Source organism: Artibeus jamaicensis, unplaced genomic scaffold, assembly GCF_021234435.1.
Source record: "Artibeus jamaicensis isolate MK-2021 breed Jamaican fruit bat unplaced genomic scaffold, CSHL_Jam_final contig_415, whole genome shotgun sequence".
In the NCBI taxonomy this organism is placed as follows: domain Eukaryota; kingdom Metazoa; phylum Chordata; class Mammalia; order Chiroptera; family Phyllostomidae; genus Artibeus; species Artibeus jamaicensis.
In genome coordinates, this window is record NW_026521823.1 from 30,704,819 (window position 1) to 30,722,307 (window position 17,489).

The window sequence follows — 17,489 nt, forward strand, 5'->3', positions numbered from 1 at the left end:
AGGGTAAGGTGTCCTTTTTTACGACTGTGTAGTATTCCATTATATAAATGTACTACAGCTTTTTTTTTATAAAACACTTGAGTCATTTTTTAAATATTTTATTTATTTATCTTTAGAGAGGAAGGGAAGGAGAGAAGGAGAGAAATATCAATGTATGGTTGCCTCTCATGAGTCCCCTGCTGGGAACTGGCCTGCAACCTAGTTATGTGCCCTGACTGGGAATCAAACTGCAATTGTGTGGTTTGCAGGCCCAAGCTCAATCCACTGAGCTACACCAGCCAGGGCCATGTACTACAGCTTTTTTATCCACTCATCTACTAATGGGCACTTGGGTTGCATCCTAATCTTGGCAATTGTAAATAACACTGCCAGGAACATAGGGGTACATATATTCTTTCAAGTCGGTTTTTTATTCCTTCAGTTAAGTTCCCAGAAGTGGAATCACTATGTCATAATCTCGCCAGTGGAAATCAGACTCTTTCATGGGATCCCAAGAAAAGTGTTCCAGAGATCCTCATGTGAAGTGTGGTCGTACATGAAGAGAGGTTTACTCAGGTGGAAGGATGCCCCTCTGTCCCGTATCCATCTGTCTTGCCATGGAAAAAGCCTAACCATGTCTTCAGCAAGGCAAAAACAAAGTCCAATGTCTAGAGTCTCTGCTTCACATTAAAATTTGATCCACGGGAGTCCATGCCGTCTGCCATAGGCACCTGGTGGCTGCTAGATCTATAGGATTGTGTGGTCCCAAATGATTGAGGATGTGCAAACATGTGGAGCGAGTGCAGATCACTGAGCCAAGGAGAAAACATCTTTGTTCCCTTGAGATTTTAATTAGGAACTTTTTCAAAATAACCGATCAACTTCCCAAGCTTCTGTGGGCTTTTGATGGGTCCACCTCCTTGTTAGACTAACAGCCTCCATGGTTGATCGCCTTCCCCTGCACCTGGTACCAGAGGAAAGACAGAGCTTTGGGGGAGATTTCCTGTGCTTTTAGGTGGCTTGTGCCCCCCCGAGTTTATTAAACTCAATGTCTAATTCCCTTTGCTCTATTTTTAATTAGTAACCAGTTAACTACGTATGGTAAAATTAAGGCAGTGCCATTTTTAATTTTTTGAGGAAACCCCATACTGCATTCCACAGTGGCTGTACCAATCTATATTCCCACCAACAGTGCACAAGCATTCCCTTTACTCAACATCCTTGCCAGTACTTGTTGTGTGTTACATTATTGATGGCAGCCATTCTGATAGGTGTAAGGTGACATCTCATTGTGGTTTTAATTTGCATCTTCCTGATAATTAGTGACATTGGGCATTTTATCATATGTCATTTGTATGTCCTCTATGGATAAATGGCTATTCAGATCTTTTGACCATTTTTTAATTGGATTGTTTGTGTGTGTGTTGTATTTTATAAGTTCTTTGTATGAAATACATGTATTGCATAGAGACAGAGAAGCCCTGAAGTAGAACACAGTGGTATAAATGCTCTTGTCATAGTGATTGTTTTTGTCATTTATGGTTCAAAGATATAACTCTACATTCATTGGTTAGTCATACTTTTGCTGTAGTCGTTTTGTATTACAAAAAGCCACTCACTGCAGTAAACTCAATGAAGTATACATTTCTATACTTCAAAATTTAGGTTCTAAATTTCTATTATTTAAGAAAGCTGATGTTAGTAATATAATTTCACAGACTACAGATCCACAATTACTGCTACCACAGTGACACAACTGAACACAAGAAGAATTATAAGAGATCAAATCTCCCAAAGAATTAATACAAAACTAGTTGACGTGTGAAGAAGTCTGTGGCAAAATATAACAATTTAACAAGTGGAGATGCAGAAATTGTTTTTACACATCATTCTGTGAAGAACAAATGGTTTTAATCAAAGATTATTTTTTATCATTTTTGTTTTATTTTAATTTCCAAATTGTATTATTCATTATTTAAAATGAAATAACAGTCAATACACTATCTACGTTATCAGATCTCCATAGATAATCAAACTGCTCCAGCTTTACATCAATGCCATCAAATACTGATATGCATTGTGATGTTTCATCCACTTTATGAGTGAGTGGAAGTTATTAGAAGTTCACTCTGTCAAAATTAAACATTGAATGTTATTTTGAATGTTACTATAAAGTCAATATTGAAGGTAAATTTTAGTAGGGCATAATACAATAAAAAGGAAGGTCCTAATGAATGTTAAAATATATGAAGAAAAAAGTATATGTGAAATTGATTTCAAGGTGGGGACTTAGTTTACAACTGTATTTGAAAAGATTGTCATATTCCAGCAATTGAAATAGAAGTTATACCCATCAAAATTTACACATACACACACACAGACACACACACATATGTGTGTATATGCCCACACACATATATGAAGTAGGCAGAAGCAGGTTTATAGTTTTAATTCAAATAAATAATACAATTAATAAATAATAATACAAGAATGAACACTGTGTTCATGTACTCATGACTGTAAACCTGCTTTTTCCCACCTCTGTATATATGTGTATACATATATATATACACACAAACACACAGACTGAATGTCGCTGAATTATAAAATTTTAATTATGTAGTTCTTGAGGAAAATGAAAATAATGTCTACCTATTATATTTTTCTTCTAGTGCCCATTATAAGTTATATTTTAGAAATGTCTAACCCTTGGGAAAATATTTTATAAATCACCCTAAAGAACCCAGTGTGGCATTAGACATATTTTAAAAAAACACTACATTTTAGTTGAAATTTATTTGAAAAGAGTTAGATATTTCAATCAAAATATTCAGTGAATAGAGAACTGAAATATTTAAAGAAAAGCTTGAAATAAAAAGCTAGTATAATTTATTTTAAAATATTGTAACAAATATGAATTTAATAAATCATTTCTTACTAAAAATATTTGAAATATTGTATAATTTTGGTTATTTTGGCAAAGTCTTTTACTTTCAAAAGAGTCCTATTTGCAACAATATATTATATAATTAACTTATGAGTAATACAGAGAGATCTCTTTAATTTTAATGTAATAAATGTCATATTAACATATCAAAATACTGTTCCTTGAACTGAAGATAAAGAAACAAGAGCAATCAGAAAGAATGCAGTTTCCAAGAGACCTTAAAGAAAACTCTTAAAAATAGTCCTGCTAGTAATTCATGATAAAGCAAAATAGTAATACTGAAAAAAATCTCACTTAGGTGACACTATAACAATTGTTATAAATAAGAATTTCCATATAGTGCAGTCATACTAACTAGCACAATCTAACTTCTCTTATAAATATCCTACGGCTGTCTCCATGGGTAAACGCAGGAGAGGCTTTGATCTCTTCTCATGTTATCTTGCAATAGCTGGTAAGTAAGCGGTAGCTGCTTCCCCACACTACCATTCAAGGACTGGGGCCTCTCCGTTTTGTGGTTCTGCCACAATTACGGTCTTAGAATCCTGCACTTAGTTGATTGTATTCAGTTAAAGAAAGTGAGCTTGAAGGAGCTCAGGGAGACATTAGAGGCTGAGACTGAAATGTTTGGTGTTCCTCATTTCCTTTTGTACACCCAGTGAGGACTCCATCACTGGTCCTACCCAACTGCAAAGCGTCCTGAACATGTAGACTAGAGAGTGTCAAAGAGGAGAAAACTCAGATATTGGTGAACAGCGGGCCGATTTCTATCACAATCACCCGAGAGAGGACTTATTCACTGCGTATTAACTCATTAGTCCATTTACAGTTTGTTAAAACAGTGCTTCAAGAGGAACTAGCAAAGAAAATGAGTAGAGCAAATGAGTAGATAAGTTAAGGAGCGTGGTAGTGACTGGAGGGACAAGCAAACCTGTACCTTTCTTTATTATCTAGAAATGTGTTTTGAAGCCAAAAGTATATACTGTGACTCTAGAAAATGGCTACAGAGTAGGCGACAGGCAGAGATAGTCTGACAACCAGGAGGAGAAACAGAAATGGTCAAAATGCCCCCAAATGTGACAAGGACCAGTGTCTTGGTAGAAGACTAATTATCAACCTGGTCGAACTAATCTTTGTCCTAAAAGAGAATAGTTAACTTCTGTCCATCTCATGATTTTTTCTTTCTGACATATCTTATTTTCATCGTAATTACATATAGTTATCCATATAATTAAAGGTACCTTTTTAGAAAATGTTTTTCGCAGCTAGAACTGCTGTTTTAAAGAAGATCTGGTGCTAACAAATTTCTGTGTACTTCATGCTGTATCATATTCAGTCCTACTCTGGATGAACCAATTTCCTAGAAGTGCCTGAATTAAAGTTAGACTTGCAGTAATCTGGAGTGGCACCTTGTTTTAGCACCAAGAGATACTTAAATATCTTTAACATAAGTGGCAGGATAAATTGAGGCTTCTCTACTCTACATTTGGGATTTGTCACACACTGAGAAGTGTATCATAAAGGATCGTTGAAATAAATCTTCAGGTATTATTTCTGATAATTTAAGTTTTGTTTCTGGTAGAAAAATTCCATTAAACACTCTAAAAGACATGATAAGTTCACTGAATTTATTTCTTACATCATAGACTATCTATCATTATAGTGCAGTGGTTCCCAACCTTTTTGGCACCAGGGACCCGTTTAGTGGGAGACAATTTTTGCAGGGAGTGGGAATGGGGCAGGAGGGAGGGACGGTTTGGGGATGATTTAAGGGCATTACCTTTAAGCCCACCTTGGGCTCTGTGGCCCAGTTCCTAACAGGCCTGGATCAGTAACAGTCCTCAACCCAGAGACTGGGGACTCCTGTATTATAGTACATTTAATTAAGATCAAGTAGTTATATATATATATATATATATATATATATATATATGCACATTTATACTTATAAAGTGATGCTCAATTTTATAGTGATTTGTTTCCATAGCATTTGCCTGCATTGAATTCCAAGGTGTTTTTGTAACCATATTGCCCTGTCTGCCTTGTTTACATTTAGTAGCTCAAAAGGATGATTTCCAATATTAGTAGGAGATTGAGGTTGTTTTCATAGGTGGAATTGATTGAATAACTAAGACCGTGTTAGGTTTTTGTTATGTTTCCTGTCTGTACACTACATTAAATGGTATTTAATTAAGTTAATTTTATTTCACACTGTGAAATAAGGGCAAGTAAGGCCAATAAATAGGTAGAAAGCCTTTCAAAAGGGTTTTAAAGAAGGAATATGTCTGTGCTTACTTACATTCAGGGTCCTAACTATCTCCGTGTTTGTACTGCCTATCGGAATAGGATTCCTAGTAAACGTCTCAAAGAACAGAAGGAAAGGTGAGGAGAGGAGAGAGTGATTCCCCCGAGGGAGGTAACAGCCTCTGATTGGACATCAGATAATAGGAGTCGTTGTGAGGTGTGAGCTCTATGAAGGGGAAGAAAGAGAATGGCTTCAGAGGACTGAGTTAAATGTTTAGTCCTCAGGATCTTCCTGTCCATTCTATGTGACGGTCACACAGAGAAAGACATTGCTTTGCTTACCAGCAACCCTCCCCCTGTAGGTCTGTTCCCATTCATCTAGCTTTATGTGAGGGTGTAAGGAGAAACTCAATGATGTCAAAGTAAATCTTTCCTCATTTGATCATTTTCCCTAGCTTTGACATTTTTAAAAAGTCATTTAGAAGCACAATGATGGCAGTTTAAAAGTGTTTGTGATAAAGTGGCTTATCTACTATGGGAGCAAATGGAGTACAGAACCTCTCTATATTTTAATATAAATTTGTCTCGAGGTAATGCCTTAAGGAGATAATTATAATAATACCTTTTATCACATCCTGATATTATTATCAGTTTTCTCTAAACCTCCCTGGAAGTTCCTTTTACAAGTTTGAGGTTTTTCAGTTTAATTCAATATATCAATACATTTATCTTTATATCAATATCGCTAATGAATAATTTATCAATTATAAATTTAATTTCCTTCATGTTCACTTTATTAATATATAAGTAACTATAAAGAGAGAGATGCTATTTGATTACAGGTATTCAGTAAATTATGTAAACTCAGGATATAATCTACAAAATTATATAAAAGTAATTTTACAAAATACAAGGGAGCAATGCAATATTAGAAATAAATTATAACCTCCAGGTATATTTTTTGAAATATTGAATTTTAAATTCTACCTCTTGATATTTAATTACATTTTGAGAGTATATTAGTTTAGAATCTTTACAATCTAAACCAAACTTTTGGATACTAAATTCAAACAAGGATCATTTTATACATAAGGGAACTTAATTTTTACAATAATTGAAATATGAATCAACATTGAAAATATTCTTATAACAAAGCAAGGCTAAGTTTAGTAAAATATTCTAAAATTTTCAGAAACAATGGGCTTTCTGATTATATATGTATTTTTTTAATCTGGTAAGTGGAATAATCCAAGAGATTTATTTTACAAAATGAAATATACTGATTAAAATAAGGAATTAAATCTTATATATTTACATATATGCTCTATGTATACACACACATACACACACAGCAAGCCTTCACTTAATATTGACATAGTTCTTGGAAACTGCAACTTTAAGCTAAATGAAGTATAAGGAAACCAATTTTGCCATAGTGTCTAATTTATAAAAACAAGAGTCTAATTTATAAAAACAATATTCCTTTGGCATATGTCTGGTTAAAATCATCAAATTTTTAAATAAAGGCCAAAACACTTCTCATAGTAAACACTAAAATAAATGCAAGCTATACCTACATTTCAGAAAAATTAATAAAAACGAGTAAGAATTATTTTCCAGCCCAATTATTCCAGTTGAGTGTCCCTGGTTGGCAGAGCCTAACTGGGCAGCTCAGGGGGCCCCAGGCAAGGACCCACTGACACCTACACTCGCACGCATGCAGACTGGGACAACTCAGAAATGCCAATTCACCAAATATGCCTATCTTTGGGCGGTGGTAGGAAACAGAAGTATCTAGAAAAAATCCACCCAGGTATGGGGAGAACATGCAAACTGCACATCAACAGTGGGCTGGCTAGGAGTTCATTTTTTTCCTCATTAACATTACAACAAATCTCCATTGAGTAAAATCACATTATACGAGGACCTGCTGTACATATGTGTGTTTAAATACATAGTGGGCAAAATGAGGTTTACACTTGTGAGTACACGTAGTTTATTCTTGTATTACTATTTATTAATTATTGTATTATTTATTTTTATTATGTAAGCCTACTTTTGCCCACCCCTGTGGTTTGCATGTGTGTGTGTGTATATAAGCAGTTCATCTAATTTTGGGCCCTTTTGGAGCATGTTGGAACGGTGATCCACTTTTCACCGACTGGCCCACTTTTCTTCCAGTTCTCTAACCAGATTATGGGTTTAATCACATAATTAAAGTGTTGTAAGGAACCACAAGAGATATATCACACAAATTGTTCACCCAAGATCAGGGAACTCTTTTTAGGCAGACATGGAAGTAGAATAAAGCTCTCCTGACCTCTAGTGAAGTGCTATTTTTTAAGCCGACACTCCTAAGCCATCATTTATCAGGAGTGTACTTTGCACAGTTTTCACGAATGTGTATGTATTTGTCTACATATATCAAGAACTTAGTAAAGTTGGCACAATATATATTTAATTAAATTGTTTTTCCAATGTAGCCTTTTCATCATCCAACTTTATACACACCTCTGGTCTATATAACAAAGAGTAATAAGTATTGGGCACTGAAATCTCTTGGCCTTCAAGTCATTCATTTCTCTATTTGTGTCATCCTTTGAATTTTGCATAAAAAAAGGTAGTTCTTCCTATTATGGGTTATTGCATTTTGGAGCAGATGCTTAAGAAATATGTCAGTATTTTCTAATGTGTCCTCCCCCTGCTTTGTTCGTTTTGCCTGACTCGGAGAGGCTGTTTGGTGCTTTGTATTTGGGTAATGTTGGAGTAGCAATTTTGGGCTCAAGACTTCATTCAATTGGCCCTTTTGAAAATTATTAATCGTGTGGTGATGGTGGTGAACAAAGGATAAATTAGGATGCCTTTATTATTGATCTGCCCAAAGCTTTTATGTTTCTTGATCATGCGCTATTGTTAATGCAGCTGAAGGCAATTAATTTTAGAAGCATGACAAGTTGTTAACACAGAACAGTTTGCAAGTCTTCCTATTGAAGACACTGAACTATGCAAAGTGTTGGATCATTTCAATTAATTTTCTTTCACTTTTAAATTAGCCAAGTATTTTAATCTGCACTTTGTTCTATGAATCTATCTGTTATCTGAGCTTCCAGAGTTGTCATTCGGACGTTTAAACTGCAGGGTCAAGTGTGAAAGTAACAAGGATGTTGAATCGTTTGGGAGACTCAATGGCATTGCATTGCTCACTTTCTCTTGACGCTTTTCATTGCATTCCCGAGTAGGCTAAGTGTTTCTGTTAAAAAATGTGTTTCTCTTAACTCTTAGGTACAACTCCCTACCTAAAGATTGAAAATTTCTTTATACCCTGAATTCGAATTTCTGCCAATATGCATTATAGATTCACTGTTAATATTATTAAAATTTATTAAAATGACAAAAGTGATAATATTGATTGTATCATTCAGGTTTATACAGTTTATATTAGAAAAATATCCATGTAACTTGAACAGATTAAGAGTGTGTAAATCTATGGAAATGAATCCTTTTAAAGTCCACTTCCCCACAGCCCTGGCTGGTGTAGCTCAAGTGGACTGAGCGTGGGCACGAAAACCAAAGGATTGCAGTTCGATTCCCAGTCAGGGCACATGACTGTGTTGCAGGCCAGTTCCCAGTAGGGAATACACGAGAGGCAACCATACACTGATATTTCTCTCCCTCTCTCCTTCCCTTCTCCTTTAAAGATAAATAAATAAAATATTTTAAAAATAATAAAATAAAATACAGCCTCCAAAGTGACATAAAACAATCCAACCTGCTCTGACTTTAATTCAGTACCTTCTGTTTTCTTTTTATTTTAATTTACAAGTATGACTTCCTGGAAGAAAATTAGATCGGCTAAAATTTGTAATAACTTGGTATTTTGTGGATGCTATTCAAAGAAAGTCATGCCAATGTATCTATCGGAACAATAGTTACAAAAAGGTTTTAGAAACATTAGAATTGCACACTTTCATTACATTTCTGACACTTCTTTGCTGAGATTATAAATGTTCAAATTTGAGAAAGATTCTGATTTGTGTTCTCGGCATTTACACATAATTGTTGCTACTTCAAGATGCAAACTCAGCAAACAAGGCAAAGTATTTAAGTACAAGGCAACGGAATACAATGTCACAATTTCTTTTTTGTATCGTATTGTTTACGCTATTCGAGTTGCCCCAATTTTCCTCCCTTTGCCCCTTCCACCCAGCACCTCCTACTCCCACCGGCCACCCACACACCACGGTCCTGTTCCCTTTTTCCCACCACCCTGTCCCTCCCCTCCCTCCTGCAGCTGTCGGTTGGTTCCATGTTTCTGTGCCTCTGATTCTGTTTTGCTCATTAGTTTATTTTGTTCTTTAAATTCCTCTTATAAGTGAGATCATACGATATTTGTCTTTCCTTGGCTGGCTATTTCATTTAGCATAATATTCTCCAGGTCCATCTATGCTATTACAAAAGGTAAGAATGCCTTGTCCTTTTTATGTCTGTGTAGTATTTCATAATGCATGTGGACCACAGTTTTTTTTAATCCATTCATCTAGTGTCAGATTTTCAAATATAACAATGAGCATTTTTATAAAATTGACTAAATTGAACAAATTATTGCATACAATTCTATAGACAGTAAGATACGGCTTTAAAAAAATTTCCTTAGTCTGAGCCCATTCTAAAGCATATCTTTCCAATTTTATAAAAATGCTTCATTAACTTATGTAATGCATTGGAAATAAATATGCAAGAAATCATGCTTATGCAGGTAATGTGTTAATGAATGTTAGGGGACTCTGGTTATTTTAGGAGAATTGCATACTTAAACACAGGATTTCTTTCCTTTCTTTTCATCAACAAAATTAAAGCAATAAATATTAGAGAATGTAAATGCCAAAGGAAGCAACTATGTAAAAGGAGGAAACATCAGTAGGCCTAATATAAAGATAAAATAGATGAAAATTGCTGAAGAAGGCTAAAAGTAAATTGCAGTTGAAGAATGAAAACAAATGTATTTTAGCATCTGTCCTGCTTAAAATTGTATTCGTGGTCCACTGTCATGAAGTAGGGGGAAGTTCATGGGAAACTGTGTATAGGTAAACCAAATATAATGCATCCCTGTAACATTTTAAATTTTATTTATTGAGATAACATTGGTTAATAAGATCATATATGTTCTGTGTATATTTCTGTAATATACGATTTGTATGTTACATTGTGTGCCCACCACTCATCTTTACCAATTTTTTCTAAACAAATCATGCGCATGTTAAAGAATAAAATATGTTTTTGAGTCATGAATTCTATACCTGATTATGTCTTTTTACTTTTCCTAAAACTAACATCTATTTCCAAAAAGTTTAATTTAACTTGGCTTAATGATATTTGATCATCTTTAATGAAATTTGATGATGAACCCTGGAAATAAAAATACTATTTTAATATGGCAATTATATTTTGCTAAAATTATATGTAGGTGATAAAACTTATGAATGTATATACTGATAAACATCAGTAACAAATATATTAAATCCTTACATAAGGAACAGAAAATATGTCCAGATCATGAGAATAAATAGTTCAAATGTTACAATTATTTTAAATGCGCATGTATACTAAAATGTAATTCATTATGACTTAAGGTTTAAAGTACCCCCTCCCCCTCCCCTCTAAAGATAAATAAATAAAATCTAAAAAAAATAAAATAAAAAAAAAAGTAAGAAACTTGGATACAAATTCAGTAAATATTTCTCTAATAAAAATGTTCTATCACTTTAATTATGCAAAACTAAAATGTTGGTCTTCATCATGATTCAGGTACAGTAAGCCATTTATTAAGTATATAAATGTGATCTCATGCATAACCTGTGGTTATAAGCTTCACAACCAAAGATGAATTTACAAAGCAACTGCTTATTCACTCTGAACCTGAGTAAAGGATGAGTGGATAAAATTGAGAGCTTTTGTTTAAACTAAAGGTTAAGGTTGAGTATTCTTGGCATGGATATATATATATATCCATACATCATGGATTCATATTTGATTTACAAAATTGGAATCCCATGATACCGAATTACATTTTAGTATACAAGCCCATTTAAAATAATTGTAACATTTGAACTGTTTATTCTCATGATCTCGACATATTTTCTGTTCCTTATGTAAGGATTTAATATATTTATTACTGGCGTTTATCAGTATATACATTCATAAGCTTTATCACCTAGATATATGTATATATATAAAGAATATATGTGTAGAGCAGTTTTAAGATCTTGGAAAGGCCCTGCTTGGGTATTCTTTTCATTTCTTTAGTAACTCCTGGAGGACATACAGAGATCTCAGCCCTAATCACTGGAATTTTTGACCCAATGACTTCAAACCCATAGAGTTAATCACAAGATTTGAATAACATCTGGACTGAAAATGTGTTGTGGCCTTTAACATAATTTCTGTAGCACTACTTATAAAATGTAATAGTTTAATACATTTTATTCAGAAATGTTTATATGTAGGATTTGCTCCTTTTTAAAATTAATTTCTTCAATTACTTACATGTCAAGAAATTGAATAAAAGTAGCAATTATTGTATTTCCTCTTATAATCACCTTATATTAATATATTGTATTTAATTTTAGAATTAGAATATGTAACTATACCAAAAGCAAAAATTATATGTAATCCCACAGTCAAAAAAGCAAGATCAACAATTGTAAATTTTTCCAGACTTCTTTCTGAGTGTATAGATGCAGATTTATATTTGATTTACAAAATTGGAATCCCATGATACATACTGCTTTGTAACCAATATGTCTTTCAAATTTCCCATGAACAAATTAGATGTAGTATACACTTTGCTCCTATAGAATCTTTTCTCACATTAATAAACTTATTAATGTATACCTAATATGATTAATGTATATCTAAATGGGCTACATGCTTTTAAAAATTTTTTATTGTTGTTCAATTACAGTTGTCTCTATTTACCCCCATTGCTCTCCCCTGTCCTGCCCAACCCCACTCCCACATTCAATCCTCCCGCCTGTTGTCCTTGACCATGGGTCCTTTACACATTTCCTTGACTTGATCCTTCTCCTTCTTTCCCCTATTATACCCCACCATCCTCTGCTTTGCTCACTATTAATTTGTTCCTTATTTCCATGTCTCTGGTTCTATTTTGCTTGCTTGTTTGTTTTGTTGATTAGCTTCCATTTATAGGTGATATTATATGGTATTTGTTTTTTTACCACCTGGCTTATTTCACATAGAATAATACTATCTAGTTCCATCCATGCTGTCACAAAGGGTAGAGGCTACTATATAATCTTTAATGGTCTCCAATCCTGCCATTATATATATGTTCAATGATTTAGCACACCACCTACTGCTAGATTTTAGACTGTTCCCAGTTTTTCACTATATAAATGATTAAATAACTTCCCCCCAAAGTATTGTTCCAAAGCTAAATAAGATTTTTCATAGTCGTTAATGAAAGTTTTCAAAAAATACAATATCAAATCATTCTGTTGTTAGAATTTTGTGTCCTATTTCTATCCATGCACAATTAGCCTTAGAACATTTTATAAATTTACATGTAAAAAGAGTAACATACACACATGAATCTCTATCCCATCATCACAATTAGCTCTGCATCAGTTAAATGCTCTTTGCAGTGTTATCGGCAGCTTTCCTATAACAACCAAGTCTCCTTGTGTTACAAGCTCATTATCATAATGCTCTTAAACTTTAGATCAGGCAATTATGGCCATTCTAAAAATGAGATAATTACTTTAACTGGTATTATATTTTAGTCTAGCTCCACCTTTTTTTCATTGAAATAAAATAACTTTTCAACCATGTAGCCGGATGTACAACAAACAAACTTCATGGAGTGGCGATGGGGTACATGAGGTTAACATGCATTGGAGAACCTGAATTTTGTCCAAGTCTTGCCTGTGAAACAGAAATTTTATATGGTGTTTCTCATGCTAATGCTCTTCACACCTCTCTCACAAATGTAAAATTCTCGGTTAGATTTTTCTCAGCATCACCAGCTCACAGTATACATTTTCAGGACCATCTGGCCTGTTGGCCTATGTAAGAGCAGTTTCAGAGTGAAATCAGTGCTGAAGCCAGATGGATGAATATGCAAAGAGTAAGCAACTCAATAAGCATAGAGCATTATTTCTAGAAACTTTACTTGTATAGTTAGAAGAGAGATGCATCCTTCTGTACCATTTAACTCTCAATAGAGAGTCTGATGCTGGTCTTTGTTTAGTTTTTAAGATGGAAGAGACTTATGTATTATTATGCATTTATAACAAAGATTCAGGAGAAAAAATTTCATGCTACTGAAGAAAGAGCTGATGAAACTGGACCCACTGAGAAATCATAGGAAAGGAGGGAGCCATGAACTGACATAAAGCAATTAGATGTGGATTACAAGAGATACATAGATTATTCTTAAACTGAAGGGAAAGTGGAAGGAGAAAATGTATTGGTAGGGAAAGGAGGGAGTTAAGAGTGTTCATGACAGAGAGCCTCAATTATTTCTCCAGAGTAGGAGGCAGAGTTATCTGGTCAAAGGATGTTTAACAGGAGGAGAAATGTAGTGCAGAAGCTTAATTGACTCCAGTAATGAATAAAAAATGAAAGCTGGCTGGGGATCCGTGTTCCAGCTGTGTGCAAAACTCAAACCTAAAATATTAACGTGTTGTTTAAAAGCAAATAACCATCCAAGCAAGGTCAAAAATCCATTGTCGAGCTGGTTGAGAAATATGTGAGAGCTGTTAAAATGCTTGAGAAACATTTAAGAAACATTGGTTTAATGCAATTCAAACAAGTAGATTATTTCTTAAAGTGAGGAAGCCTTCATATAATAGGCTTCATGGTTGTGAAAGAGATACATATAGAGAAAATACGGGGGAAAAGGATGCCTATAATGAGTGTGCTACTAGAAAAAATGGTTATAAAGCAAGGAGATTAACCCATGAGGGTAAGGGAGTGAGTCATTGAGGCTACTTAGATAGGTGGAAAGGAGGGGGTTAAGGCATGGGGTTAAGGAGTTAAGGTCAGACTTACTGAAGAGAAGAATAAAATACTTAATAAGAAAACTGGCTAATGGGAAATAGCATTATAGTGGGGAGCAATCTAATTCCATGCTGAAGTACAGTGCAAGGCACTGGCAATGAGTTGGGGGATTGACTGGGGCTACTCTTTACCACACCACTTTAAAGAAGAATCTAGGGTTGGGGATCGGTAGGCCTTGTGCGTTCTGCAGAGGACAGAAGACCGATAACAATTTGGAAAAGAAAGAGAATGTCTCATAGAAAACCCTTTAACAAATGAAGAGGAGTAATCTCAGCATTAGCAGGCCGCGCTAACTAATCCAGAGGGTATAATCAAATGAAATAAACTTCAAAGTAAAAAAAATATATTTTTCCCTGAAGGTAGACTCTAGTGGCAACCCTGGAGAATTAAGAGAAACAGGGTCAAAGAAACTTGTATCAGATTCAATAATCTTGTGTCAGATTTGAATAATATCTAACTGAGTGTTACCTAGAAGTATGTATAAAGGTTCCTTTTTTCCACAGCCTCTCCAACAATAATCTCTCCAACCTTCTTATTTGTCTTGTTGATAATAGCCATTCTAACAGGACAAAGGTGGTATCTCATTGTAATGTTAATTTTCATTTCCTAATAGCTAGTGAAGTTGAATATCTTTTCCAATACCTGTTGGGCATTTGTATAAAGTCTTCTTGGGACAGGTGTCTATTCAGGTCCTCTGCCCATTTTTTTACTTGGATTGTTTGTTTATTTGGTGTTTAGTTATATGAGTTCTTCACATATTTTAGATATTAATCCCTATCAGAGCTGCCTTTTGCAGACACCTCCTCCGATTCTGCTGTTTGCCTTTTTACTTTGGTGCCAGTTTCTTTTGCTGTGCAGAGACTTTAAAAATATATATATTTCATTGTTGTCCTATTACAGGTGTCCCAATTTCCCCCCCTTTGTCCTCCTCCTCCCAGCCCACCCCACGCTCCCACAATCAGTTCCCACACTATTGTCCATGTCCACGGGTCACTCACACATGCTCTTTGAGTGGTCCCTTCCCCTTCTTTCCACCAGTATCCACCTCCCTCATTCCCTCTGGCTGCCGTTAGTCTGTTCCCTGTCTCCATGCCTCTGATTTTATTGTGCTCATTAGTTTGTTTTTGTTCATTAGGTTCCTCTTCTAGGTGAGATCATACAGTATTTGTCTCTCATTGACTGGCTTACTTCACTTAGCACAATATAGTTTGATATAGTCCCATTCACTTATTTTCCCTTACTTCCCTTGCCTGTGGGGTTATTCATAAAATCTTCCCTAAGACTGCTTTCTGTAAGTTTAGTATGCATGTTTTTTTCTATGTAATTTATTGTTTCAGGTCTTGTATTTAGGTCTTTGATGCATTTTGAGTTAATTTTTGTATAAGGGGACAAACCGTAGTTTAATTTCCATCTTGTGCCTATGACTTTCCAATTTTCACTACTGGTGGGCAGGTAAACTGGAACAGCCACTATGAAGAACAATATGGAGATGTCTCAGAAATGAAGAATAGAGTTACCACATGACTGTGCAACCCCTCTCCTGGTTTTGTACCCCCAAAATTTGAAAACATTTATTCCCAAATATAGATGCACCCTTGTGTTCATTGCAGCATTAATCATGGCAGCCAAGACATAAAACAACCAAAGTGCCCGTCGATAGATGTTTGGATAAATATATGGTACATACAGGCAATGGAATACTACTCAGCAAAAGAAAAGTTGAAATGTTGCTATTTTGGGAAACATAGATGGACCTTGAGAATATCATGCTAAGCAAACTGTCAGACAGAAAAAGTTAAGAGTGACTTCACTCATATGTGGCATATAAAATTGAAAGTAACAAATGAACAAACAAGGAAAACAGAAAACCTCATAGACACAAACAACTGCATGGTGGTTAGCAGAGCAGAGGGGTAGAGGGGGCAGTGATGGGGACACTGGCCCAAAGTGTGCACGTCATTATGGATGAAATGAGACATTCACGTGGACTACTGAGTCTGGTGGAGGAAAAGGGACAGCATGGCTTTTCTCTCAAGGGGAATGAGGTTTCCCATGACTGGGGTTTATTAGGTTTCTCAGCACACTACGTGATGGTCCTCACTTACTATGCACACATTGCTTTAGGTGATTACCTTTTACAGAAAACAAAGGAGCCAATGCCGCTAAACACATCACAGAAGAGGGATATTTGCAAATGAAAAGGCAGAAGGGATTGAACAGGTTACCCTCATCCTTGGAAGGTTTAGAGTAGATTTTAGGAAGTTATTCTGCAGTAAATGTTTGCCACAAATCCAGGTGAGGGAGTTTTTTTAGCAGAAAGCAAGACTCAAAGTGGCCTAGGCATATGGCAGGCGTGATTCCCCAGGGGAGAACCTATCTATGGGCGTCGGTCCTGTGCATCTCCGAGTGGGGGCTGGGCCCACACCACACAAAATGGTCTCCTACAGAGTAGTAAAGGGCAAAGGGGGTCAAATATAGTTGGTGGAAGATGATTTGACTTAAGTGGTGGCCGCAGTGGTCATGGATCATAGACATATACCCCTGAAATCTATATAATCTTAGTAATCAACGTCACCCAAGAAAATTTAATTAAAAAATAAAATTTAAAAACATTTGTAAAATCATATTAATATTTATCATTATAAAAATAATAACTGAGGTTGAACAGTTAACCATTGTCAAGCTTGTAACTGTGTAACTAATTATGTATATGCCGAAGCTCAATGAACTCCAATTTTAAGAAAGTGTTATTATGACCATTTATAGATGAAAATCCGACTTAGACATTTAAGTAACTTTTAGGCAGCAAAACAGCCGGAGAGAGGAAGAACCTGTTCAAAAAAAGTTTGTGTGCTTGTAAAAGTAGAGTACGTGTGGGAGGGGAGAGGAAAGAGGTTGAAAGCAAAAGACATGAGGATTAAAAGAGGATGAGGTGGTGAAAAAAATAATTAAAATTCCTTAGGAAACATTCGTGAGAAAACTACTGATACGGAACTAGAAAACATGATAGTGTAGGAAGAATCAAAATGGAATTTGGCTTGCTCTGCCTTTTTAAATACACACACACACACACACACACACACACACACACACACATATATATTTAACAACTGTAGGGCACCTGGGGAATAGCACACTAGTAAAAGCATCTTGTGGAGAAAAAAATGAAAGGTAAACCAAGATAAATTAGATAAAATTACTTTTCATAATATGAGAAGAAATGAAAGAAAAGAACAATTTA